Source organism: Rattus norvegicus, chromosome 2, assembly GCF_021556685.1.
Source record: "Rattus norvegicus strain SHRSP/BbbUtx chromosome 2, alternate assembly SHRSP_T2T, whole genome shotgun sequence".
In the NCBI taxonomy this organism is placed as follows: domain Eukaryota; kingdom Metazoa; phylum Chordata; class Mammalia; order Rodentia; family Muridae; genus Rattus; species Rattus norvegicus.
Window position 1 is genome coordinate 35,540,135 of NC_141535.1, and position 24,143 is coordinate 35,564,277.

At 45.1% G+C, this 24,143-nt stretch overlaps 1 long non-coding RNA gene across 5 annotated transcripts; it reads left to right on the forward strand.

Annotated features, from left to right (window-relative positions):
- Positions 1–625: 625 nt before the first annotated feature.
- On the forward strand, positions 626–20,212 carry LOC134485590 (uncharacterized). Of its 5 annotated transcripts, XR_015670616.1 has the most exons (6): positions 626–1,095; positions 4,539–4,609; positions 5,939–6,072; positions 7,071–7,273; positions 17,994–18,110; positions 19,347–20,212. It is a non-coding gene; the product is annotated as an uncharacterized LOC134485590 (long non-coding RNA). The 5 variants fall into 5 exon arrangements; XR_015670617.1 differs by lacking the exon at positions 7,071–7,273; XR_015670615.1 differs by lacking the exons at positions 5,939–6,072; positions 7,071–7,273.
- Positions 20,213–24,143: the final 3,931 nt, after the last annotated feature.

Consider the following 24,143-nt stretch of genomic DNA (forward strand, 5'->3'; position numbering starts at 1 on the left):
AGCCCTTGTCCCTTAGAAATTTGAAACAGGCCACGCGATAATGTTACATGGTAGAAATGAAAGAGAAGGAGAGGGAAAGATGCCTGGGGACGACATTAACAAGGCAGGATGCAGTCACTCGTCTATTTAGGAGCCCCCAAGCTGCTGAAAGGGCCCTCCCTAAGTGGAGGTTTTGGAAAAGGTGACCTAATTTAACAGGCAAGCTGAGGTTCATGCATAACTTTCTGCACGCATGCGTATGCATAAGCACACAGATAAACATCCAGTCCCATTGCAATAGACATTGGGTTTCGCCCAAACTCCTAGCTTTGACCTTCTCTGTAAAAGACAATTGCTTTTTACTTTCTCAAACGTCGACAAGAAATCCGCAAAGAAAGCATGGGGTAAAGGACTCAAAAGTCACATTTGTACACAGTAAATGGCGTAGCTTTGACAGAACAGCAGAGGATAAAACTATAGAGACCCGTGTGCTTGAACCTGAAGAGGATAAGATAGCTGGATGAGCCACGGGAAGTCCTGAGTGGGCCACGGAAATTGACAAACCCCCGTGCGTCATCCCACGAGCGAAGGTTCTGGAAGTTTTCCAAGTCTGCCAGTGATCCCAGCTGACCTTTCCGGGTCTGGCAGACTCTGGGCCAGACTGCAGAGAATATGACTGAGAAGCAGATTCCTGCTGCTTCCTGGTGAGCCTGCTTTACTTTCCAGTAAGTCCCCTGTGGTATAATTGTTCCTTTATCTGCACAGGAAGAGAATTTTCGATTCCTTCTGGAAACTAGAGTGGGCCAGGCCCCCTCTCCTGGATGCTGACTCGGAGTCTGTGCATATGAAAACCTGGAAGGAAGCCCGGTCCTGCGGGGACCGCCATGTCATAGCAACTCTCAGCGTCAGGCTGGAGACTTTAATTCTCTAAGATCCAATGGCCCCTGGGTGATCACCAAGCGGAATTTGCCGTATGTTGCTATGAAACTTGGACCGACAAAGGGTGACCCACTGGCCAAAGTCAGGGCCTCTCCTGTGTTTAGGACTGCGTCTTTTCAGAGCGTGTTCCTGATCGTTCACATTAGTCTCCCACACCCGACTTCACTCCACGCAGAGGTGAGTAGCTGCCCCAGAGCGGCGCTGCCTGCAAAGCCCTGATTGTTTAGTGCCTGGGCCCTCACATGAGGAAAGCTCACTGACCTCCAGTTCAGCAGAAAGGCCATTCAGGAAGGGCAGTGTAGTATCTGGAAAGACCCTGAGAAGGGACTCAAAAGCCTGAACTCTGGCTTTGCCTCTACTGTAAACCAGCTGGTGAATGACCGTATGCCTTTTCCAGGGGCACAGGGTACAAAAATGATGTGATTTCTGTCTCCAGTGCCAAACCGGTTGCCCACCATACTTTTCATTTCCAAAGTCTTCTTTTCCTATTTGTGACCCAAGAACTGTGATATTTAAGTAATTCCATTGGAATCGAAACTGTGTACTTGTAGAAAAATAGATATAGGGAGGAAGAGATAGTTCAAGAAGAGCACTATCTACTCTTTCAGAAAACACAAGTTTGGTTTCTAGCATCCATCTAAGTAGGGTAGCCTACAACCATCTATAACCAGCCTCAGGCCATCTGAAACCCTCTCTGGCCTCCACATATACACTTATACACACACACACACACACACACACACAGAGAGAGAGAGAGAGAGAGAGAGAGAGAGAGAGACAGAGACAGAGACAGAGAGACAGAGACAGAGACAGAGAGAGACCATTTTAAAGAAAGATATACACACACAGGTCTAGACATGCACCCCAAAGTACTCAGAGCCCACTGATAAGCCCAGCTTCATGCACAGCCCCTCTACTGAAGAGACATGTGTCTTCTGGAGCCTCACCATCTGTGGAGCTGTGATCAAAACATTACTATTCAGTTACCGTCTAAGCACAGCTGTAGAATTACGGAGACATGTTTTTACAAAACCAAGCAATTGTCTGAGTCTGTCTCCCAACCGAAGAATGGGGGAGAGTCTAATTCACAACACAATTCCTACTTTATAGAGCATTTATGTACAACATGCGGGGCACTGTCCTATTTACTTGTTTTTCGTGCCACCTTTATTTAGTGTGTACTTTATAAGACTTGCAAATAGTTTCCAAACATCTCCAAATTTAAGAGGAAAAATGCAATGGAGTGAAGCTGATTTAAATTAGCTTAGTCTGGGCTCTTCCCAGAAGCAGAGCCCGAAAGGAGATGCTTTATTTTTGGAACTGATTTGAAGAAACAAGTAGAGGACAAGGCAAATTAAAATAGCGAACCGGGAAGAGCCAATACAGGGTCTTCAGCTGAGTTGGTTACTGGCTATGGACAACCAAGGATCCTTCCTCCTGGGCTACTGTGAGCTTCTTTGAGGAATGGTTCTTGGTATAGCTTCCTGAAGAGTGTAGGACAGACATGTTGGTACACTTCCTCTCCTTATTGCCCTATGTGGATCTAATCTGCTCACGTGTCCAGTTTGAACACGAGGCAGAAGTCAGGTCAGCCACAGCCTGAAACTCCACATCAGTACCCAAAAATTCTGTGATACACCTGCAAGAGGGATCCCATGAGTCACACCTGCATAGACCATTCAGAGCGGAGACCGCAGTCAAGCGGCAGGCTGGGAGAACATAGAGAAGGACACAAACATAGCCCACCCAGCAGGGAAAGTTTAATCCCTACTGTACCATCATCCCCAAACACCAGCACTGAGCATAGTATGGCTGCAGAACTCCTTTACTACCAGAGATGCTTCTGACAATACTGATGGAGTCCCTTTGTTAACCGGCTTATGCAGAAGACTTCAGTGCATTCAGATTAACACCTTCAGTGGCAAGGAGAACATGAATTCTCTTCCATTGCATAGACAGCAATGAACGGAGGCTAGCGTAAGACCTGTCTTCAAAACTTGAGCAGTGCCATAAAGGGGTTTCCATAAACCAATGGGCTCCTAACTCAAGGAAGTACCAAGAAGGGAAAGTCACCTTTGCACAAAGATTGGAGCGCATGTAAAAATGCAATGAAAACATTCTAGAAAGGTTTATATAGACGTGTGGGGAAATGAGCAGCCATGAGGTTGAGGAGCAGGGCAGGTCGTCCTCGGTCATGGCACCCTGGACCCCATCCCAAGCACACTGTGTTCTGTCCACTGGCATCAGAGCTCCAGGAAGAGCTGAAAAGGAATACGAGTTATTGTTTTGCTTTTAAGAAAGCGGACACCATGGAGTTTAGATCATCTCGGGAATTTTAGAAGCAAATCCAAGTTTATTCATCTTTTTTCTGTTATTCGTTTCTTGTTTGGTTGTGGGGTGTGTGTGTGTGCGCGTGCTCGCGCACTCGCACACGCGTGTGCATGTGCATGTGTGTATAGTATAGTACAGTATAGTATAGACATGCAATGCATATGTGTGTGCAAGCTGGCTTTAAGTATTTCCTTCTATTCCACTCCACCATAATTTTTTTTATACAGGTCTCTCATTGAACTTGGAGCTCTCTGCTCCAGGTAAATTAGCCTAGTCAACAAGCCCCTACAATGTGCCTTTTTCTGTCTGCTCATTCCCTGAGTTCTCGGATTACAGGTGTCTGTGGACAAACCTGGCTTTTATGCAGGAGCTAGGGATCAGAACTCAGGTCCTAACGCTTGCATAGCAAGCCCCTTACCAGCTGAGCCATTTCCTGAGCTCACGTTTGTGTGTTTTGGTGATCCCAGGATGAAAGTAAGTCAATCCTGTCAAACATTTCAATTCACAAAACATACAACCTGATTTTCTGTAAACATGCAGAGAAATGTGGCTAAATTTAACACAAGGCTAAATGAGAACCACAGCAAGGCTTCATCCATCAGAGACATTTGTGCAAGCAAAGGTCTGTTATTTATTATTTTGTGTCCACCATGCATTACAATGCCAGCTAGAAATAATTTAAACCATAGGCAACCTCCACGGCCCTTTTGTTCTGGGAGGCAGAATGATAATTCAAGGAGACTAACACCAGAACTCAACCCAGAAATTTAGACTTTCCCCACTCGGTACAGAAGAAAATCAATCACTTTAGTATCTGCAGAACATGAATGATGGGCATACAACAAGCAAAGCTGACTTTCTCAACTTACACTGGCAAAACAAAGTAATTCAATGCTCCCTTCAATGTACATGTATGCCGAAAAGAACAAGAGACACAGATGCGCCAATGGAGGATAAGTCTGTGACAACCACCAACACACAGAGAGTGACAGCAGACACAGGGACAAAGGAGAGATTAAGGTACCAATGAACTCTCTGGACCTCTACTTCCATGTTTCTTAGAAAATGTCCTGAGTCCCACCCCACCCCCACTGATAGCCTCAAGGTGATGAACAGCCAGGACAGTGACCCACACTTCTAAACAGTGCCTCAGTAAGCATCCAAGGGCAGATGTGTCCTCGGCATCCTGATTTCAGTGTCATTAGATTTGTACCCGGGAGGAAGGTAGCAGGATCATGGGACTGTAGAGATAGACCCACTTACTGCTCTGCTTCCCATCACCCACACAGCACCTCACAACTGTCTGCAATTCCAATTCCACCGGGATCTGAAACCCTCTTTCAGCCTTTGAGGTCACCAGGTATGTACATGGAGTATTTATACACTCACAAACACGCATACCCTAAAACATACTGAATAGTTCTTTAACAGCACGAACAGCTGGATAGCTAGCTCTGGTTTTTTTCAGGGATGTCTACATTGTTCTTCATAATGGCTGCCTGGTTTGCATTGCCACCAGTAGTATTTAAAAGTCCCCAATCTCCACATCCTGACCAACACTGGTTCTGGGTAAAAGCCGTTGTAATGGGCACTAGAGGATATCTCACCGTGGTTTTTTTTATCTGGTTCCTTTGATGATCGTTTTTCATATGGTTGTTGGCATGTTCGACATTATCTCTTAAGAAACACTTGTTCAGATCATCTGTGGGAATTTCTTCCTAGTATTTTTTTAAAGTATGCATTTGGATGCATGAAACCCATATGGAACTACGACTATCAGTCAAGATATTCTAGAGTAAAATTGTGCGTTCGACTAATGGACCTCTTTCTTTCTCAACATGTTAAACAGCAAGATCTGATTGTGGAGATGATAACTGGCATCGGTCTCATATAGTAACTTGAACACGAGTAATATACTAAAATATCTGCGGCATCGTTAAGTGTCGCAAAAATATTAACGTTATACTGGCGACAAACTCCGCATGCTGATGATACTCCCGTAGTCTGTAATTAACTAATAATCTATGCGGGTAGAGTCCAGGGATTCAAACCCGGTTTGCATGAGGTCTTGAGTTCAAGATACACCACCACAAAAAGATAACTTAAATAATTGATTCATATAAAAATGAAGACGTAATTTATGGACTCCCAGATAAGCCCGCTACCCATGCCTCCAAAGGTGTGATCCATTTACTGGCAGACGGTGAGGAGTGCCAATCACACAGAATTCCTTGGATCTCCATTAGCCAGGAGGCTCTTTTATCAATTACGGTATTGAGAGCATTGTGTAGCTAAATGCTGCAATGACCATAAAGTTACTTAGAAATATTTCATTTTCATAAACACGTCTTCACCTATTTTGGCCGAAAACAGTGTCCATATACATACATATGTGTAAGATCTTTTTTTTTTCCCTACCCACAGACATCCTACTAAGCGCAAAGGAATTTAGAAAGGTGTTTTACTTTTTAAGGAACTGAACCCTCTCTTGAAAGGGACGTAGCATTTAAGGGGGAACTGCAATTCCTCTGGGTGACTCTGAATAAACTCAATTTCCTCATTTGCAAGATGAGTATTAAAATAGTATCACTACATTGGATTACGGTGAGAACTGAAATGAGCACACAAGGGTTGTTGTTGTTGTTCTGTTTTGTTTTGTCTTGTCTTTCTTTTCTTTTCCCGGCTACAGATCACGACCACTTAGCAGTTGAAAATCACCCTAGCATCTCAGAAACATCCTTTTAAAAGCTGAAAGAGAACAAAGTAGAAGTTAGATGCATGGTGCAAGGAAATGCGACTTAGTGAAGCTCGCATTTCAAAAACGTATGTGCAACTTAGTTCTCTTTTACAGAATACTTTTTTACTGGGAGTCACTGAGGGATTGTTTTCAAGCCAGAGACAAAATTGTTTTACAGAGGGTCTAGCGGGCTGAGAAATGCAGCTGGCCTTGGCTTTAGGCCTTACCACAGGCCAAAGGCAGCAGGGAATGGATGTCTGGGTCACGTGAGCACAGAGGTCTATCTAACACACCGGTTCTCTGCAGTGTTTGGAGCTCAGTTGTGCCTTTTAATAAATAGTCATGACTTTGATGGATCCAGACACTGGTTTTGCAGCTGAAGGTGTAACAGAGAACAAGTCACACGAAAGCCCTGTCTTTGGAATGCATAACTCCTAAGGAATGAGACAAGTCATCAGTTGGAGAAAAGAAATGTATAGAAAGGCCGGGTTTAGGGGCTCTAGAAATGGCTCAGTGGTTAACAGTGCTTGCTCCTCGATACCCACATGGTGGGACATAACTGCCTGTAGCTGGAGTTCAAAGGGATTCGGTGACCTCTTCTGGTCTCTGGAGGCTCCTACATGCATGTGGTACGCAAACTCATGCAGGTGCGTGCACACACACACACACACAAATATATATATACATATATATACACATATGTACATAAATGCAAAAATAAATAAATCTTTGGAAAAAGACAGAAGTTGGGATGAAAATGCACACTGGAGGGTAGTTTGCAACTGACTCCCCACACGGGGTTCAAGGAAGGATAGGTGCCATTGAGACCCTCCTGCTGGAAGGGAGGGACCAGCTGTCCTACACAGAAAGAGGGGCAGAGACTCAGGCTGGGCAGGCACTCAGCGTTTGTAGAGAAGCAAGAATGCTGGGATGGTGGTAAGGACATTCCTAGGGGCTGAGAGGGGGTCGGAGACATACTGTATGACCTCAGGGAGACATGACCCTCCATTCTGAGTGAGATGCAGACCTTTATTCTCTCTGTTACACTGCGTTATGCAGCACCCTCCTTCCCTGCCCCTTCCAGACACTGCTCATTGAAGGCCACATGACAGCTATGTCTATAGGACAGCTGGCGTAAATGAACTAAGGAGGCAGTGCCACTGAAACTGAAGAGAGGAGGACCCATCTTTCCTAAAAGGCATAAAACTGATGGTAGTCAAACATATTACCCAACTTCTAAGGCCACGCAGAGGGATTAAAGTGCAGATTAATGTTGGATGATATCAGGTAATTATTCTGAATTTGCTTGGGAATGGTAACAGTACTGGAGCTATGTGGGAGAGCGTTTTTATTTTGTAAAGACAGGTGCTGAAATAGGTTTAGGATGAATTGTTACGAGGTTGTGCACACACTCAAATGGGCACATAAATAGAAATAGCAAAAAATGTCAAAATATGAATAAGTATTGAGTGTAGGTGGTTGGTCATAAATTTATTATACTAGTCTATCAACTTCCCCCCTCTGTCTGTCTCTCTGTCTCTGTCTCTCTGTCTTTCTGTCTCTCTCTCTCTCTCTCTCTCTCTCTCTCTGTGTGTGTGTGTGTGTGTGTGTGTGTGTGTGTGTGTGAGAGAGAGAGAGAGAGAGAGAGAGAGAGAGAGAGAGAGAGAGAGAGATCATGCTCATGCTATGAGATACATGTGGAGGACCCAGGACAATTGGTGAATTGATGGCAGTCAGCCCTTCTACCACACAGGCTCAAAGGCAGGTTTTTAGATTTGTCAGCAAACACCTTTACTAGCTGAGTCGTCTCCACTATCTCTAGTTTTAGAACAATTAGTTATTAAAAAGTTGGGAAACTCCATTTGGGCTATTATCTGGTTTTTTTGTTTGTTTGTTTGGTTAGTTGGTTGGTTCATTTTTATGTTCGGTTTTTAGTTGCAGAAATTTATTTCTCTGCAGATAATATACTGGGACACAGGCTAGGCCACTGATTTATTCCCAATCAGAAATGCTTGCCTTGGAAAACTCAGAGACGTCTCTGAGTGCAGGGACTCGGGCGGGGCGCCGGCTAGGTGGCATATTCTTGGGCAGTGGGCCCTTTAAAGGACGAGGCAGTAAGCCAAAGGATGCCAGGCGCACCTCAAATGTGTAAAAGGCATTTCCATGTCAAGTGAAAGGCAAAGAAAACTCCCGTAGCCTTGGAGAAATTAACTCCTCCCCGAACGTGTGCTTTTCCTTGGTGTGGAGGGTCTAAATTAATCCACGGTCTCCCTGCCTCGTGACTTGAAGAAAGGGTAGCATGATTTAGAAACTCAGTGTTCACAGAAAGCCTGCTTTCAGCCAGCTGGTTACCAGGCAATGACAGGGGATCTGGCTGTGGAGTATCAAGTCCCAGATTTAATCCAGGATCAGATGTGCCTGTGAATTAGGAGAAAGACTCAGTGCTCTGTGCCTGGGTCACATCAGTTCCACACCAAGTTTCCCCAGTGGAGGCAAGGGGAAAAAAAGGACTTGGAACCTTCGGGTCAAATTTAACTTCTGAATGGGATGTGTGCATTTATAGACATACCCTCTCTCCCAACCAAGAACAACAACAACAACAACAAAATAACTGCTGGACTTATCACATAGAAAAAGGGGCCTCCCTTGAGGAAATGTCTCCATGAGATCCAGCCATAAGGCATTTTCTCAATTAGTGATCAAGGGTGGGAGGGCCCATTGTGGGTGGTGCCATCCCTGGGCTGGTGCTCCTGGGTTCTATAAGAAAGCAAGCTGAGCAAGCCAGGGGAAGCAAGCCAGTAAGCAGCATCCCTCCATGGCCTCTGCAACAGCTCCTGACTCCAGGTTCCCGCCCTGTGTGAGTTCCAGCCCTGACTTCCTTTGGTGATGAACAGCAATGTGGAAGTGTAAGCTGAATAAACCCTTTCCTCCCCAACTTGCTTCTTGGTCATGATGTTATGTGCAGGAATAGAAACCCTCACTAAGACAATAACCATGCAAAATTGCCTTTGATGAAGGTAAATGGGAGGGGGGCCTTTTGCTTTGCAGCAGGACTGCCAATGAATGATAAAACTCATTAGTAACTAAGGCAGGAAGGAGAAAGAGTCTCTCTAGAGGTTTGTCTCCTTGGGGTACAGGGACAAGAGCAATTGAATTGTATAGCTGTCAGCACTGAGACAAAATACTGGCGAAGGCCAGCTAAAGGAAGAGAGGGTCCTTTGCCTCCTGCCTCTCTGCAGTAGATTTAGTTTGCAGTCAGCTTTGGGGGTCCTGATAGCTGAAGCATGTGGTGGGGGCGGCTCACTTCATAGCAGCCGCAAAGCCAAAGCACAAAAGCCACAGACAACAACAAAACAGAGGAAGGGTTTGGGGTCAAGATAGGTCCTCAAAGACAGGCTCCTTAACAGCCCGTTTAAACACGAAGTCATCAGAGATAAATGCACAACCGAGGCTGAGGTTAGGGACTCGTGTTCAAACACCCGTCAACCTGTGGACTAGGGCTGCAATACCTAAGACTGCAGGGGACATTTCAACAACACCAGCAGACACTGGACGTATACCTGGGCAGACTTAGTAATCATTCTGCATCTTTAATCAAATCCTTCTGTAGACACTATAAAGAAGCTGCTGTTACTATCTTGCTTCTAGCGATCTGGGGATCAAAGAAATTAGGTAACACAGTGCGATAAGCAGCAATGAACAAAATCTTCAAGCTGTCTCTCGCTCAGTCGCTTCAAATGCGTTCCTGTATCCACGGTAAAAGTTGGCGTGGTCCTTCCTCGGGATTGAGTGTGTTGAGCACACTTGGGAATCGTTTTGCTTTCTTGTTGCTGTGAGAAAACACTCACTAAAGCAAACCTGGGAAGGGAACGGGTTTATCTGATATACAGTTTACAGTCTAATATGGAGGGAAGTTAGAGCAGGAACTTGAGGCCGGAACTAAAGCAGAGACCATGCAGGAACACTGCTTCCTGACTCTGTGTCGGGCTTGCTCCATTTGCTTTTTTATAGACCCCCAGGACCACCTCCTAAGAGCTGGCCCCGCCCACAGTGGGCTGGACCTTCCCTCCTGAATCGTTAATCAGGAAAATCCAACACTGAGATGCCTAAAGGTCAATCTAACGAAAGCAATCCTTTAATTGTGGTTCCCTCTTGCCAGTGTCTCCAAAACTAACCAGCGCAACACCTACTCCATGCGTTCTTCGCAAACTAAGTCACTGGAGACTCTTGTTGGAGGACTGGTCCTCTAACGAGACGGTGGCCCTGTTGCCCGGGGATTCGCTCAAAGCCGACTGACCACCATCTTACTCTTGCTTCTTGCTGTCCCCTTACCATACCCACAGCTGCTTTGAGGATCTCTGGGCCTACCAATTCCTCAGGGTCACCCCATCAGCATCTACTGTAAACTAGCCCTCTCTCCTCACACAGAACCATTTGAAGCATGCGGTGGCAACCCTGATACCTGGGTAAACAAACATGGCCCTAACCGCCGCCTGCCCAGCACTCTTCCCTGGCTTCCCTTCCTCTACTGAGGCATGTGTGAGTCTCCCTGAGCTCAGCCCTACCGTCCTGGTCCCCACCCTGCTCGCCCATACGCCCATACTTAACCATGTTCTCTGAGTGCCCTGCTCCTCACGCCTCTCCCTTACTCCTGTCTCTCAGACTGCTTGCAGCCCTGGCAAAACTTCTCTGCCTCCTTCAAGATTGAAACCAGTATCTTCAACCTTTTCTCGGGAAAATCCTTAACTAGCTTCTACTCACGAAGAGAGATTTGATTAAGAGGGAAATCAGTTTAACAACAAACAAACAAACAAAAGGCATCAACATTATTTAGCTAATCCCTGACATGATTCTTGCAAGAGTTAAGGGGCTTGAATCTTTCGCTTTTTGCATTCCCAATGTGGCAAATTACCATGTGTTGAGTGAATTTAAGTGTCTTGATCTGAGGCACCATTGTTCCCAAGGCAGAGCTGGGTGCTGAGGCTCAAACAGATGAGCCTGATCTTTCACCTTCTGGTTTTATGGCTAGAGCCTAGAGTTAATAGCAAACATCCTTGTTGGTTTGGTTTGGTAAAATACCCTGTAAACACAGCGACCTACAGCTGACCAGTGACAAACAATCCTGCATTCCAGAGCGTGTTGACCTCGTGTTGTTTGCCTTTCACTAAGGGAGCAGCTTTCCCTTCAAGGTCTGGAAGTTAAACCCATTCTCTCTTCCTTCTTGTGCTCGTTCTTTCCCTCTCTTTCCCTCCCCCCACCTCTCTTATAGATGCATGTATGAGAGAATACTGCATAGAGAAAAACAGATAGAATTAGAGAGAGAGAGAGAGAGAGAGAGAGAGAGAGAGAGAGAAACAGAGGCAGAGAGATGAAGAGGCTATAGAATTCACCTGGCCACTGGGCATTAGTCAAACGCTTCCTGCCCACATGCAGACAGGAGGCTGAACAATAGCATAGGACTGGAGACCATGTCCAAGGGGCCACCGTGATGGCCATCAACATTAGCACTCCTGTGTCCAAAATAAACTTGCCAGTGTTTACTTCACCCTTGTCAACCTTCCTGTCCAGTATTTCCACCTTTGAAAACGCCATCCTACCAAGAGTGCTGATCATAGCAAAGGCCATGCTTAGGACTTTTCAGAGGGATCTGGATAATGTGCTAAGCCATTTTAGATGGTGAATAGACTTCTGCCATGTTCCCTCGTGGTCTATGACACGTCCACATGGCTTGTAATAACATTTAATTTCACTCTTTTTAAATGTTTTACCTATTCTCCATGCCCACCAAAGACATTATATTCATATTCTAAGTAGCGAAGGGTCCATACAGCCTCTCACACTTGCTGATTCAACTAAACGCTTCTGTACCACAGGCTGAAGGGAAGTAAGCATTTCTTGTGGGTCTTGAGGTCCCTCCCCAGCTCCTAGCATTGTTTGAGTTTGTCTGGTTTGAATAGAGGCCAGCTGATTCTCCTCCAAGTTCCATTTTGGGTCAGATCTCAGGAGACAGCCTGTCTGGTGGCTCAAAAAACAAGTCTCTGGCAGAATATCCACCCCAACCTGGAATCAGGGTGGATCACCACTGCTTTAGAACCTTCTTCATACCCCTGTTGCCCTGAGCGTGGTGGAGGGGGCCAGGCTGAAAGGTGGAGAGTGCTGTAATTTCTCCAGAAGTGGGAAGTCCTGTGCAGGCAGCCAGACTGCCCAGCGTCCTTTCCTCTTACACAACCAGTGTCTCCTGCCAGGCGCCTTATGTCATCTTCATTCTCTCCTATGTTTACTCGTGGGCGTCTCCTCTTGTGGCCTCAAAGCACTTTTAGCTGTCTACCACTGTTTAGTAGCTAGTCAATGGGCTTGATCCCACTGAGTTCCCTGCAAAGATCACAAGATCTAGAAGAGGGGTTTCCACTTGCAAAGACCTTAAAATCCTGAAATGGAGACGAAAAGCCACAACCACAAAATCAGGGTCGGTATGTGGTCGTTGTATTGCGTACGTGTTACATGGTCCTTTTGACTGACAGATTTCTCTGTGAGCTGCTGAGATTATCTTCAGAGTTTCAAGTATGGCCTGTCCGGCAAGGCAGCAAGGCTACATGGGATCCGGTTCCCTTGTAGCCATGTCAGCCCTTCTTAGTACTTTACACAACCCACTTTAAAAACATTTTGAAATGGAATTAAGTACTCATTGATTTACAATATGAATGTTACTTGGTGAAAAATTACTCATCAAGTTTGCCACTCTAAGTTTGACTTTTGTACCAGAAGGCTCGGGGCAAATTTCAATACTTATTTCAAAAGAAATGACTACAACAGAGGAATTTGGTAACTGACACATTGATATTATAAACAACTTTGCATGATTTATTATTCGAATTCTTTTCCATTCTTTAAAAGCAGTATGTGTATGTATATGTACGTATGTGTGTGTGTGTATATATATATGTGTATATGTGCGTATATGTGTGTGTATATATATGTGTGTGTATATATATGTGTGTGTGTATATGTATGTGTGCATTTCTGTATATGTCTGTGTGTATGTATGTGTATATGTATATGTGTGTACGTATGTATATGTGTGTGCTTTTTGTTTATGTGTGTATGTGTGTATGTATAATGTGTATATGTGTATATGTGTGTATGTGTATATGAGCATGTGTATATGTGTGTATGCATATGTGTGTATATGTGTGTGTAGAGTATGTGGAGTATGTTTGTATATATGTGTATATGTGTATGTGTGTGTATGTGTATGTGTGTATATATGTGTGTGTATATGTACATGTGCATATATGTGTATGTGTGTATGTGTATATTGTATATGTGTGTATGTGTGTATGTATGTGTACATGTGTGTATGAGTATGTGTATGTGTATATGTGTGTGTATGTGTGTTCACATACCACAACATGCATGTGAACACTAGAGGACAGCTTTTTAAAATCAGTTCTCTCCCTCCTCCTTGGTGTGAGTTCCAGGGACAGAGCTCAAGTCCCCAGGCTTGCACAGGAACACCTTCACCCACAGAGATAATCCACTGGCCTATGGAGTGTTTTCTTTCATCTGTGGTATAAATAACAACATAGGCCAGTGGAGTTGGAGAAAGAGGTCATGAATTTGAACCTACTCTTTCCTCATCTTGTGAATTTGGAAAAGAATAATAGCTTTTAGCTTGTGGTTCTGTTTCTTGTTGTTTTTATAAAGGTTAGCATGTATGATATATGAAGCACAGTATTGTGTATGCTCTTTTGTGCTTGCCTGGTGTGCTTTGGGAACTAGACAAGTATAAATCAGTAAAACATGATTTTTACACAGTGAATAAGCACTTGTAAACCAGCTGCTTGTCTTTAAGAAGAGAAATATGCTCTTGGGTCTTATCTGAAGACGTGCCCTGTGTACAACATCTTATTGGCACCATGTAAGCTCTGTAAGCAATCACTTTTTGAGAAAGGCTTAGTGTTGAGCAGAGGTTTAAATTAGAAGGGATGGGTCCTGCCAGAGACAGGGGCACATTCTCTCTGATGAGCTCATTAGTGAATGACTCTAGGAGTCACAGCCTGAAGACAACAAAATTCAAGTCTTTCACCTGAGCTGGGTAACGTCTAACCCCTGTGGAGAGGTAACATGATGTCCTGGGAAGCTATGGCTCCAAGTTCTCACTAAGCCACTGGCGGTTGTGTGACCCTGTGATGCGATTGCGGCTCGCATCCTGACAGACCACACCAGGCCAATGTCGTTCCATGTGAGAGAAGTTTATTGTGGGAGAAAGGGGCAAAGGGGGAAAAGAGAGAGAAGGGGCGAAGGTGAGGAAGCGTCTGCCTTTTATTTAGGCTGTGATGCAACCGCTCGCATGTAGAGGTGGGAGGTAAAGTAAACCAAATAGACACCAGGAATATATGGCCATTGCCGTGGCAACAGATGTGCAGGTCTCTGCCGCCTATGAGTGACGTGGCCATCATCACTGGATTCAGAAGTGATCTGTAGCTATAAATCCAGTTCCTGACTGTAAAGCCAGTTCTTGATGCAGCACTAGGCAAGGTACTGACCTTTTGAAATCTCCAATAGCAGTGTTACTTGGGAGATTAGACGTGGCCTGTTTGAGGGATGATGCAGCACCCTGCCACTGGAGAGTTTAAAAACTTGGTTATGATTAACTCTTGTCATTACCAGCTTTTGTAATCTCAGCACACCATGGAATCGAGCATCTTAGCACAAACAAAACTGAAAGTAGCCTAAATCTAATCTAGAAAGATCGGGTAGTAAACAAAAAATTGAAAATTCTAGAAAATCAAACAAGGGAAAGAAATTAAAAGCATGAATTGTCCTACCAGAGATAAAGAGAGACTTTTTACCAGAGTTAAAGGGAGACTGTTGGCATAGTCCAGTCCCTGCCCGAGTTAAAGAGAGAAGGTTGGCATATTTCCGTGACCATTATTAAGGGCATATAAAAAAGTTAGTCATGAACAAACTTGACAATTTAAATAAGATGAAAAACCTAAACACAGCAATAAATGTGAAAGTCTATCATCTGTCTACTAGTTTTACTATAAACTCATCTATCATTTTCTACTTAGAAAATTAAATTTACCATTAAAAAAACCTTCCCACATAGCAAGGCAGAGGTTCATATAACTTTATAAACTCTATCAAACATTTAAGAAAAAACTGCTATCAACCTTTCTCAATTTTTTTCAGAAAATACAATATTTGTCTTGCATGAAAATTTGACAGACACTGCTAAGAAATGTTTGTAGATTTATATGATTTGTAAATCTAGATTCAAAAAGCCCCGGGCGTTAGTTAATAAAAATCAACAACATGAAACAGAAGTGTGTGTGTGTGTGTGTGTGTGTGTGTGTGTGTTTGCTTTTCTAATTGCTATGATTTAAAAAAAATCCAAATAGGGGCTGGAGAGATAGATCGGCAGGGAAGAGTACTGGTTATTCTTCTGGAGGGCTGGGATTCATGGAACAACAGTCTCCAGAGGAACCAGGCCTTGGAAGGCTAGATCGCGCAGGGACCAACTATGGGTTTTTATGTAAAATCTACCAATTTTAAAAATTCAATGAACTGAATGCATTTTTTTTAATCCTGAGAGCCAAATGAGACGTCTCTTGTGTTTGACTTTGTCCTGTAGTCCCGCCATTTGCAAACTATATTCTCTTCAGCCAACGCTCTCCCGAATAGGTTCTCCAAACCATCCAGAGCCTTTGTAAGGCCTTTCTCTCACCTCAGCCCTCCATTCCTCCTGGGCAAGTGACTTGCCTCATGGCAGACTCCTTGTTAAACCAAGAATTGGAGCTATGTAACCGCCCTTCATCACCCTGTCTTCATCACCCAGTCGTCTTGCCTTCTCTAACACCTCTTTTGCTGTTGTTCTAATGCATGGGATGTGTGTATGTGGGGAGCAGGGCGAGCGGGTATGTGAGCTCACGTGGAGGCCAAAGTTGACGTCAGGGGTAACTTTGTTATTATTCTTCACCTTTTTTTGAGGCAGGGCCTCTCACTGGAGTTCACTTATTTAGCTAGGCTGGCCAGCCAGAGACCTGTTTCTGCTTCGCCAGTCCAATCAGTCCTTCTCCCTATGCCGAGATTATAGCGCCCCCTAGAGGGCCCACGTAAGTACAGGTGATGCAAGTTTCTATGCTGGTCGTGCTGTGAGCAGCGTTTTACCAACTGAGCCATCTCCCCAGCCCCTCTGTTTATCTAACGTGATCTTCCTTTTTAAAACCCTCCTGTAAAAAGCCTCTGTTCTCTAGTACAGAACTTGTTTCACCCTCCCTTCCTACACTTCTCCTCAGCTCTAGTCTCGAACTGGCGCAGATAGTGTAAAACGTCCAAATCCCATGTTGACTCTTCTTCCTTTACCCCAGGTATCACTAAATGTCTTCATTCCTGTCCTTCTGAACGAACAGACTCAAACTGCACCAGCTGCTTTCTGTTTCCTGACTCCCCCAGTCACAACCACTTCTCTGTGCCCGGTGATCAATTGTACTGAGTAGCCGCCCCCTAGTTCCTTCCCAGGTTAATAGGACTAGGACGACCCTCATTAGCTTCACTATAGCCTCCTTCCACCTCCAAATGCCTTTCCCAGCTCTGGTTGGTCAGCTTTTTACTCCACTGTAGCCTGGGACCGTGGCTTCCCTCAGCTTACATAAAATGGGACATAAGACCCTATGCACTGACTCTGCCACCCCCACAGCCTATGCTCCTGTCCTCCTGCCCTAGAACTGTCACAAGCACCTATTGGTTCCCTAAACACAGCTTTGTCTCAATGCTTAGTCCACCCTCTGCATGAGCTAGGCTCCTTTTCCTCTCCCCAAAGCACAAAGCGACAAACCCCTACCCATCATCCCAGTTGCTCCTGACTAGCATGGTCCTTTTCTTCTCTGGAACCCCATCACCCTGCATCTCTGTACCTGAGTTACGTGTGCAACTTGTGGCCATGGGCTACGTGTGGCAGCATGTGGTTAAGGATAGTTGTGAGCGCTTTCCAATACGAAATCAGAAACATTATTTAAGACATGACTCTTAAACTTGATTGTGCAGTTCTCAGCCGTGAATTTTGTACACACCGATGTCGTGTCCCAGTGTCAAACGGTTGGGTGTGCTCGGCAGCGTTTCGAATGAACGTCCTGTCTTTAAGAGTGTGAGTTTCCATATCATCCTGAGTGAGCTAACCCAATCACAGAAAGACATACATGGTATGCACTCATTGATAAGTGGCTATTAGCCCAAATGCTTGAATTACCCTAGATGCCTAGAACAAATGAAACTCAAGACGGATGATCAAAATGTGAATGCTTCACTCCTTCTTTAAAAGGGGAACAAGAATACCCTTGGGAGGGAACAGGGAGACAAAGATTAAAACAGAGACTGAAGGAACACCCATTCAGAGCCTGCCCCACATGTGGCCCATACATATACAGCCACCCAATTAGACAAGATGGATGAAGCAAAGAAGTGCAGACTGACAGGAGCCGGATGTAGATCGCTCCTGAGAGACACAGCCAGAATACAGCAAATACAGAGGCGAATGCCAGCAGCAAACCACTGAACTGAGAATAGAACCCCCATTGAAGGAATCAAAGAAAGAACTGGAAGAGCTTGAAGGGGCTCGAGACTCCATATGTACAACAATGCCAAGCAACCAGAGCTTCCAGGGACTAAGCCACTACCTAAAGACTATACATGGACTGACCCTGGACTCTGACCTCATAGGTAGCAATGAATATCCTAGTAAGAGCACCAGTGGAAGGGGAAGCCCTGGGTCCTGCTAAGACTGAACCCCCAGTGAACTAGACTGTGGGGGGAGGGCGGCAATGGGGGGAGGGTTGGGAGGGGAACACCCATAAGGAAGGGGAGGGGGGAGGGGGATGTTTGCCCGGAAACCGGGAAAGGGAATAACACTCGAAATGTATATAAGAAATACTCAAGTTAATTAAAAAAAAAAAAAAAAAAAAAAAAGAGTGTGAGTTTCCTGGGCTTGACTCTCCTGCATTCTCAGCGCAGACACTTCCTGCTGCATGTATTTGAGGACTGTGTAATGGCCAGTGTCCCAAGAGAGGATTATACTATCTTATGAGGTTTTGACGATGGGATTTGAGTCCAGGAGCATGAGAAGGTGAGGCCTTCCTGTTTCGCTAAGTTATAAAACCTTAGGATCATAACCACACATATGCCATGAGTTACTGGTGCAACCCCACTCCTCATTTTTAATCTGACTCTGGAAGACTTTAGCTGCTATTTCCAGCAGTAGTCTTTCCCTCTCCCTGCTTCCTCCTCCTCCCCCACCCTCTTCATTACCTCCCTCCCACCACTCCACCTTCCTCCCATAGTACTGTATGCATTGCTCTCTCTGGGATTCAGCCCAGGTCTTATCCATGAAGTTATCTTGCCCCACAAAGCTTTCCCATTCTCCATTTCAAAACAAATGTAGTGAGTTTTTATGGAAGTGGAAATAGTTCCCAAGTGGTTTAAAAAAAAAATGATTCAAGGGCTGAGGCCCAGACAATAAAATACTTGCTGCACAGGTATGAAGACCTGACTTGGAGCCACGGCACCGCCATAAAAAGCTGACTTAGTGGTAGGCACATGTCACCCTGGCACTGTGCGATGAGGGGCAGAGACAAGGAGATCCATGGAGGTCATTGTTCCGATTGTAAACAAATTAGTGAGCCTCTGATGTAGTGAAAGACCTCAAAAAACTAACACAGAGAGTAATGGTAGAGACCCAGTACTGAGCTTCGACCTCCACACACGTGCATGCACACCAACATGCACATGTACACACACACACACACACACACACACACACACACACACACCATAATTCAAAGAGAGTAAATTACAATGAAGTGAAACCTCTCCTATTTACACCATACTCAAACCTCAGTTTCTCATCTCAGAAATAACTTACCCATCGTTTTCTTGGTCATCTTTCTATAAGTTTCCTCCCCCTTGCAACACACACATACACACACATACACAGAGAGAGACAGAGACAAAGTCAAAGACAGACAGACACAAAGACATACAGAGAGACAGTGACAGAGACAGATACACAGACAGACAGAGAAATGGAGAGACAGAGACAGAAAATATATATAATTTATATAAAAATTACATTAAATTTTATATAAAATTATAATTGTACAAAATATATGTGGTATATATAATATATATTATACATATATGTTGCTTTTCATAGAAGCAAAAGAACACAATGCATATTTCTTATACATCGTAGGTCTTTTTATTAACAGCATTCCATGGTTTATAAATCTAAGTTAATATCTTTAAACCCCTTATAACAGTGTTTGAACCATAGTAAATGCTAAAGCAACCTCTCCTCACACAGGGGAAATCAAAGAACAGACTCCAGCACTCAAGACTGTTGGAGCACTGAGAAAGAAACAACATAGTTCCACTGGACAGGATGGACAGAAGGACAGAAGCCTGGAGGATGCTCCAGAGACTACACTACTACATCTCCCAATGCCCGTGTGACATTTGAAAAACAAATGTTGTCATAAGAGGTCACACTTCCTCAAATGAAGTCACTCTTCTCTCCCTCTGGTACTGATACATATAAGTTATACATGGAGAAACAAGTCTTTTTTGCTACAGCTACGACCAGAAAATGAGAGATGCCTTCTGCACTTTAATTCGTTTAACTCGCCTAAAAAGAATGGATGGTGTTGAACCCCCAGTTTGGCCAAAGCTTGCTCGGGTCCACATCAAGTCACAAATGTTTCTGAAAGGTAATGAAGGGGGAGAGTCCCTTGCACTTGGTTCTGGTTCCAAACCTCTCCACTGAGGTCCTCTAACTGAAGCAGAACTCGTGACAGATGTAAATTCCATGGATAATCAAAGCAGGGGCCGGGGCATGGTTTGAGAAGGACCACAAGCAGGTTTTGGTGCAGACTATTTTCCCTGATGCCGTGAAGAACACATTCTCTGTCCACACAAATTTTAGTTCCCCAGAGATGACCTTCTCATTTCTCAGTGTAGAAATGTGACAGAGGCCTTCCACTTACCCAGGCCACCTGACCCACAATGCACCTGTCAGACTCGGCAAGCAACAGCCCTGGGGTAGGATGTGGGGAAGGACAAAGGTTTTGAAATGTGGAGTTATTTGGGTGTCTGGGGAATTTGACAGAACTTGTGACTGCTCATAGGAGGGAGGCTGGTAACTTAAATAAACATGAATCATTCCAGAACAAATAGTAGAGTCCATTTAAATTCATCACTTCCCCCACCCCCATGGCCAGAGGTCTTTGTTGTAAACAGGCCTCCTTTGAGTGTCTGTGGGTATGTGCACGCACTCCCAACCAAGAGCTGGGAGAAATGCCAAATGGTAACTCTCCCGATACCATCCAGGAGGAGACAAGAGATGCCTGACCCCGTGCTGTACCCCACTGAGAGGTTCCTGTGGGGTTGGGACTAGGTCAAAACAAATCCAACTACTGCAGACAACTGTTTCTGCCTCCTGAGTCTCCAAAGCCCCGAGGCACCCGATACATGTGACCCACATAACTCCAGAGACATGGGGCGCAGGGAGCAAGCCCGTGCTGTGACAGCTGCAACCCCTTCGCAGCTCTGTTTTGTCACAGAGACTATGGCACTGAACACCTCAGAGGTCCTGACAGGGAGAAAAGTTAAATCCAGGAGGAATTGGGGTCACTGGGGAGTGAGTATCTAAGGTACTACCCATGAGAACAGGACACGAAAATGGGTCAGGCAGTTGAGGGGAAAAATTGCAATCGATCTGTGACCTTGGCCAAGACCTGGGGATGTCATTGGTTTTGCCCTGACTGACCACCAACTTCATCAAAGTGCTCTGTGACCATGAACAACTGTCACTCTAATTCCTGCATAAAAGTCCACCTGAGGCAAGAGATAAAGCCTCCCTCAAACTTAAAGGCACCGTATCTTTACTCTATCAGCCCTCAGTCAGACTGCCGAGGCCAGCACCAGTGCAGAGCTTCTGATTGTCCTTGACTGCTCCATGCCGGGACAAGGAGACTTGACCATGGGGTGTAATCAAGCCAGCCCTCTGTGACCCCCGCGTGACCATGAAGAGAGATTGACAGAATGACACCCAAACACTATGGAGAGCTGCAGACCAGCGAGGGGTTCGGACCACCTGCTCACTTCTATGCATGGGAAGGGTGAGGCTAACTGCAGGCCGGGTCTTATTCCAAACAAGGGATTGGCCTAAGGCCACTGCACACAGATGTAGAAGAGGCCCACAGCTGGGCGTGTGTCTAGGGAAAGGATCAGACACTCTCCAGGGCAGGATGGATGGCAGGGTGACACAGCTGTTGCAAAGGTCTGTGCTGTTCCAGTGGCTTTAGGGAATTAAGACATTTGGAGGAGGAGTTCCAGACAAAACCCTTAATTTAGCCTGGTTTCCAGTTGCTTACAACAAGGAACCTCGGAGACAGCAGTGAGATCTCTTGTTGTTGTACTCCCTCTCTCCCTCTCTCCCTCCTTCCTTCTCCTTATCTAATGTCTGGAAGTGCCATTGTTCCGGTTTTCAAGCTGCAAACAAAATCCAGCCCTTCCTGACCATTCCCGCTGCCAACACCTCCAGGCAGGCCACGTTTATCTTTGATCTCCACTGCTAGGTGCCCTACTGCTCATGAGGCAGACAGAGAGATGCCTTTAAAACCTACTGTTGGCATCAAGAACCAGCTTTACAGTCAGGAACTGGCTGTACAGTTGCAGGTCGCCTCGGAATCCAGCATTAACGGTGACGTCACCCATAGGCGACAGGGCGCATCTGTTGCCGTGGCAATCGCCTCAGGTTCCCAGATTCCACCTGGCTCACCTCCCACCTCTATGTGCAAGCGGTTGACATCACAACCCAAATAAAAGGCAGACCCTCCTGACCCCCAAACTCTCTTTTCTTTTCCCTTTTGTCTCCGTTGTTCCCTTATCCCTTTCTCCCCGACAATAAACCTCTCTCACCTGGAACGGTACTGACCTGGTTTGGTGTGTCCGGATGCGAGCCTCGATTCTAACACAACTCCTATGTCAGATGGTATCCCTCTTCTTCTTTGTAGAAACCCTTCAGCAACTCTCCCTTCTGAGAATGCTGCTAAGGCCCTCCCATCACCTGAGCGCTCTCTACAAACTCTCCTGGTGGCTGTGCAGTCTCTGCCTCCCCCCTCCTCACTTTCCTCATCCTCTCCATCCTCCTCTTGATCAACACCAACCCTACCTCAGGAACATCCTGAAATGCTACCCCGGGTCTGGGAACCTCTTTCACAAAGGCCATCGCTCTCCCAGTCAGCTCCTTGAGGCCTTTTCTCAACTGTCCACCTAGGAGCTTCCACCCTCCCCAGAACTGCAAGTGTAGACGAGGCCCCTTCCAGGTGCTCTCGCTTTCCAGATCACATTCCACAATCTACTGTCATAAATGACATGCTATCAGGTAAGAACAGAGGCACTTCTAATAAATGGATCCGTGGGTGAGTTTGCCATGGTGCACGGACTCGGAAGTAAATAACTCAGACCACTGTCCCATATGCAGTCCATTGCTGAGTAAAATATCCTGATGCACATACATAAATATCTATGTAGATATGGTGCCGTTACTGTATATTTAATATTCTCTCTCTCTCTCTCTCTCTCTCTCTCTCTCTCTCTCTCTCTCTCTCTCTCATAAATTGTAAAACACTGTGAGAACTAGGAGTTGGGTAGTCATCCATCCAGTGTATTTACTAGACACCTCCACACTGTACCAGGCACTGTCCTGGGACCTCAAATACAAAGGTATTCAACCATTGATGGTCCTGGCTTCCCGAGGTTCTCAGTCTAGCATGTGGAGATGGGTATCTCACGAATAATGCAGTCGACATAAGAAAACTGTTAAAATAGTCTGGGAGGAACATCGTATTTGCTGTTAGGTGGTAGGTAGGTGAGTGGAAATTACTGACAAGATCCAAGATCAACTTAGAAGCTGGAGACTATGTAATTATGAATGAATTCAAGGGAACTTTTATGACAGAGGTGAATCCATAAGTTCTGATTAAAGAAACTTGATGGTAATTACTAATACTTTAATTGGTAGAGAAGGTTGAATAATGAATGGTCTTCCAGAAGGTATTTGTGCTTTAATCCTAAACCTGAGAATTCTACCTTGGTGGGGAGCGTTTTTGCAGATGTGGTTTAATTGAGGAAGTTAAATGGGCAAATTACCAGGATTTTCTAGGAAGGTGCACATGTGATCATGTTCTACCTTGTGACAAGGATCCAATAGGCTGGAATGGTGTGGCATACCTATAATCAGAGCCCCCCGGGAGCTGAGCCAAACATTGCAAGCTGGGTGTCTGTATAAGCTAAATACAAAGAACTTGCCTCAACCTCTACACCTAAAAATCCAAGGTCACGGGAATATTTAGGGACATCCATACAATGTAAAGAGAGCAAAGAGAAAATCAGTAATGGGGTTGGGGATTTAGCTCAGTGGTAGAGCGCTTGCCTAGGAAGCGCAAGGCCCTGGGTTCGGTCCCCAGCTCCAAAAAAAAAAAGAACCAAAAAAAAAAAAAAAAAAAAAAAAGAAAATCAGTAATGCTGGCTTAGATCGAAAGATGTGGCCACAGGCAAGTTTGAAAGTTAATTTTGTATATTACCTGACTACACATGAGTTCCCCAGAGATGTGGTCAAATAGAATTCTGTGTGCCCGTAAGCTTGTTTCTGGAGGCTACTAAAGCAAATTGCCCCCCTCCCCCCACCCTGCTCTGGGCCTCACCCAATCAACTGGTCAGAACAAACAGGCTGAGTAGGAAGGGATTTCTCCTCTCTGACTTCCAAACTGGGTACTGGTCGTCTCCTCCCCTCACCCTGGAGCTTAGAACACTTGTTCTAGCTTGATGACTGTACTGCATGTGACACATCTCAGCCTCCCTCTATGACTGCATGAGCCAATTCCAGATGGAAGGATGGATAGATGAGAAATAGATAGATAGATAGATAGATAGATAGATAGATAGATAGATAGATGATAGATAAGCAGACAGATGATTGATAAATAGATAGATAGATAGATAGATAGATAGATAGATAGATAGATAGATGATAGATAGGCAGACAAATGATTGATAGATAGATACATAGATACATACATAAATAGATAGACAGATAGAT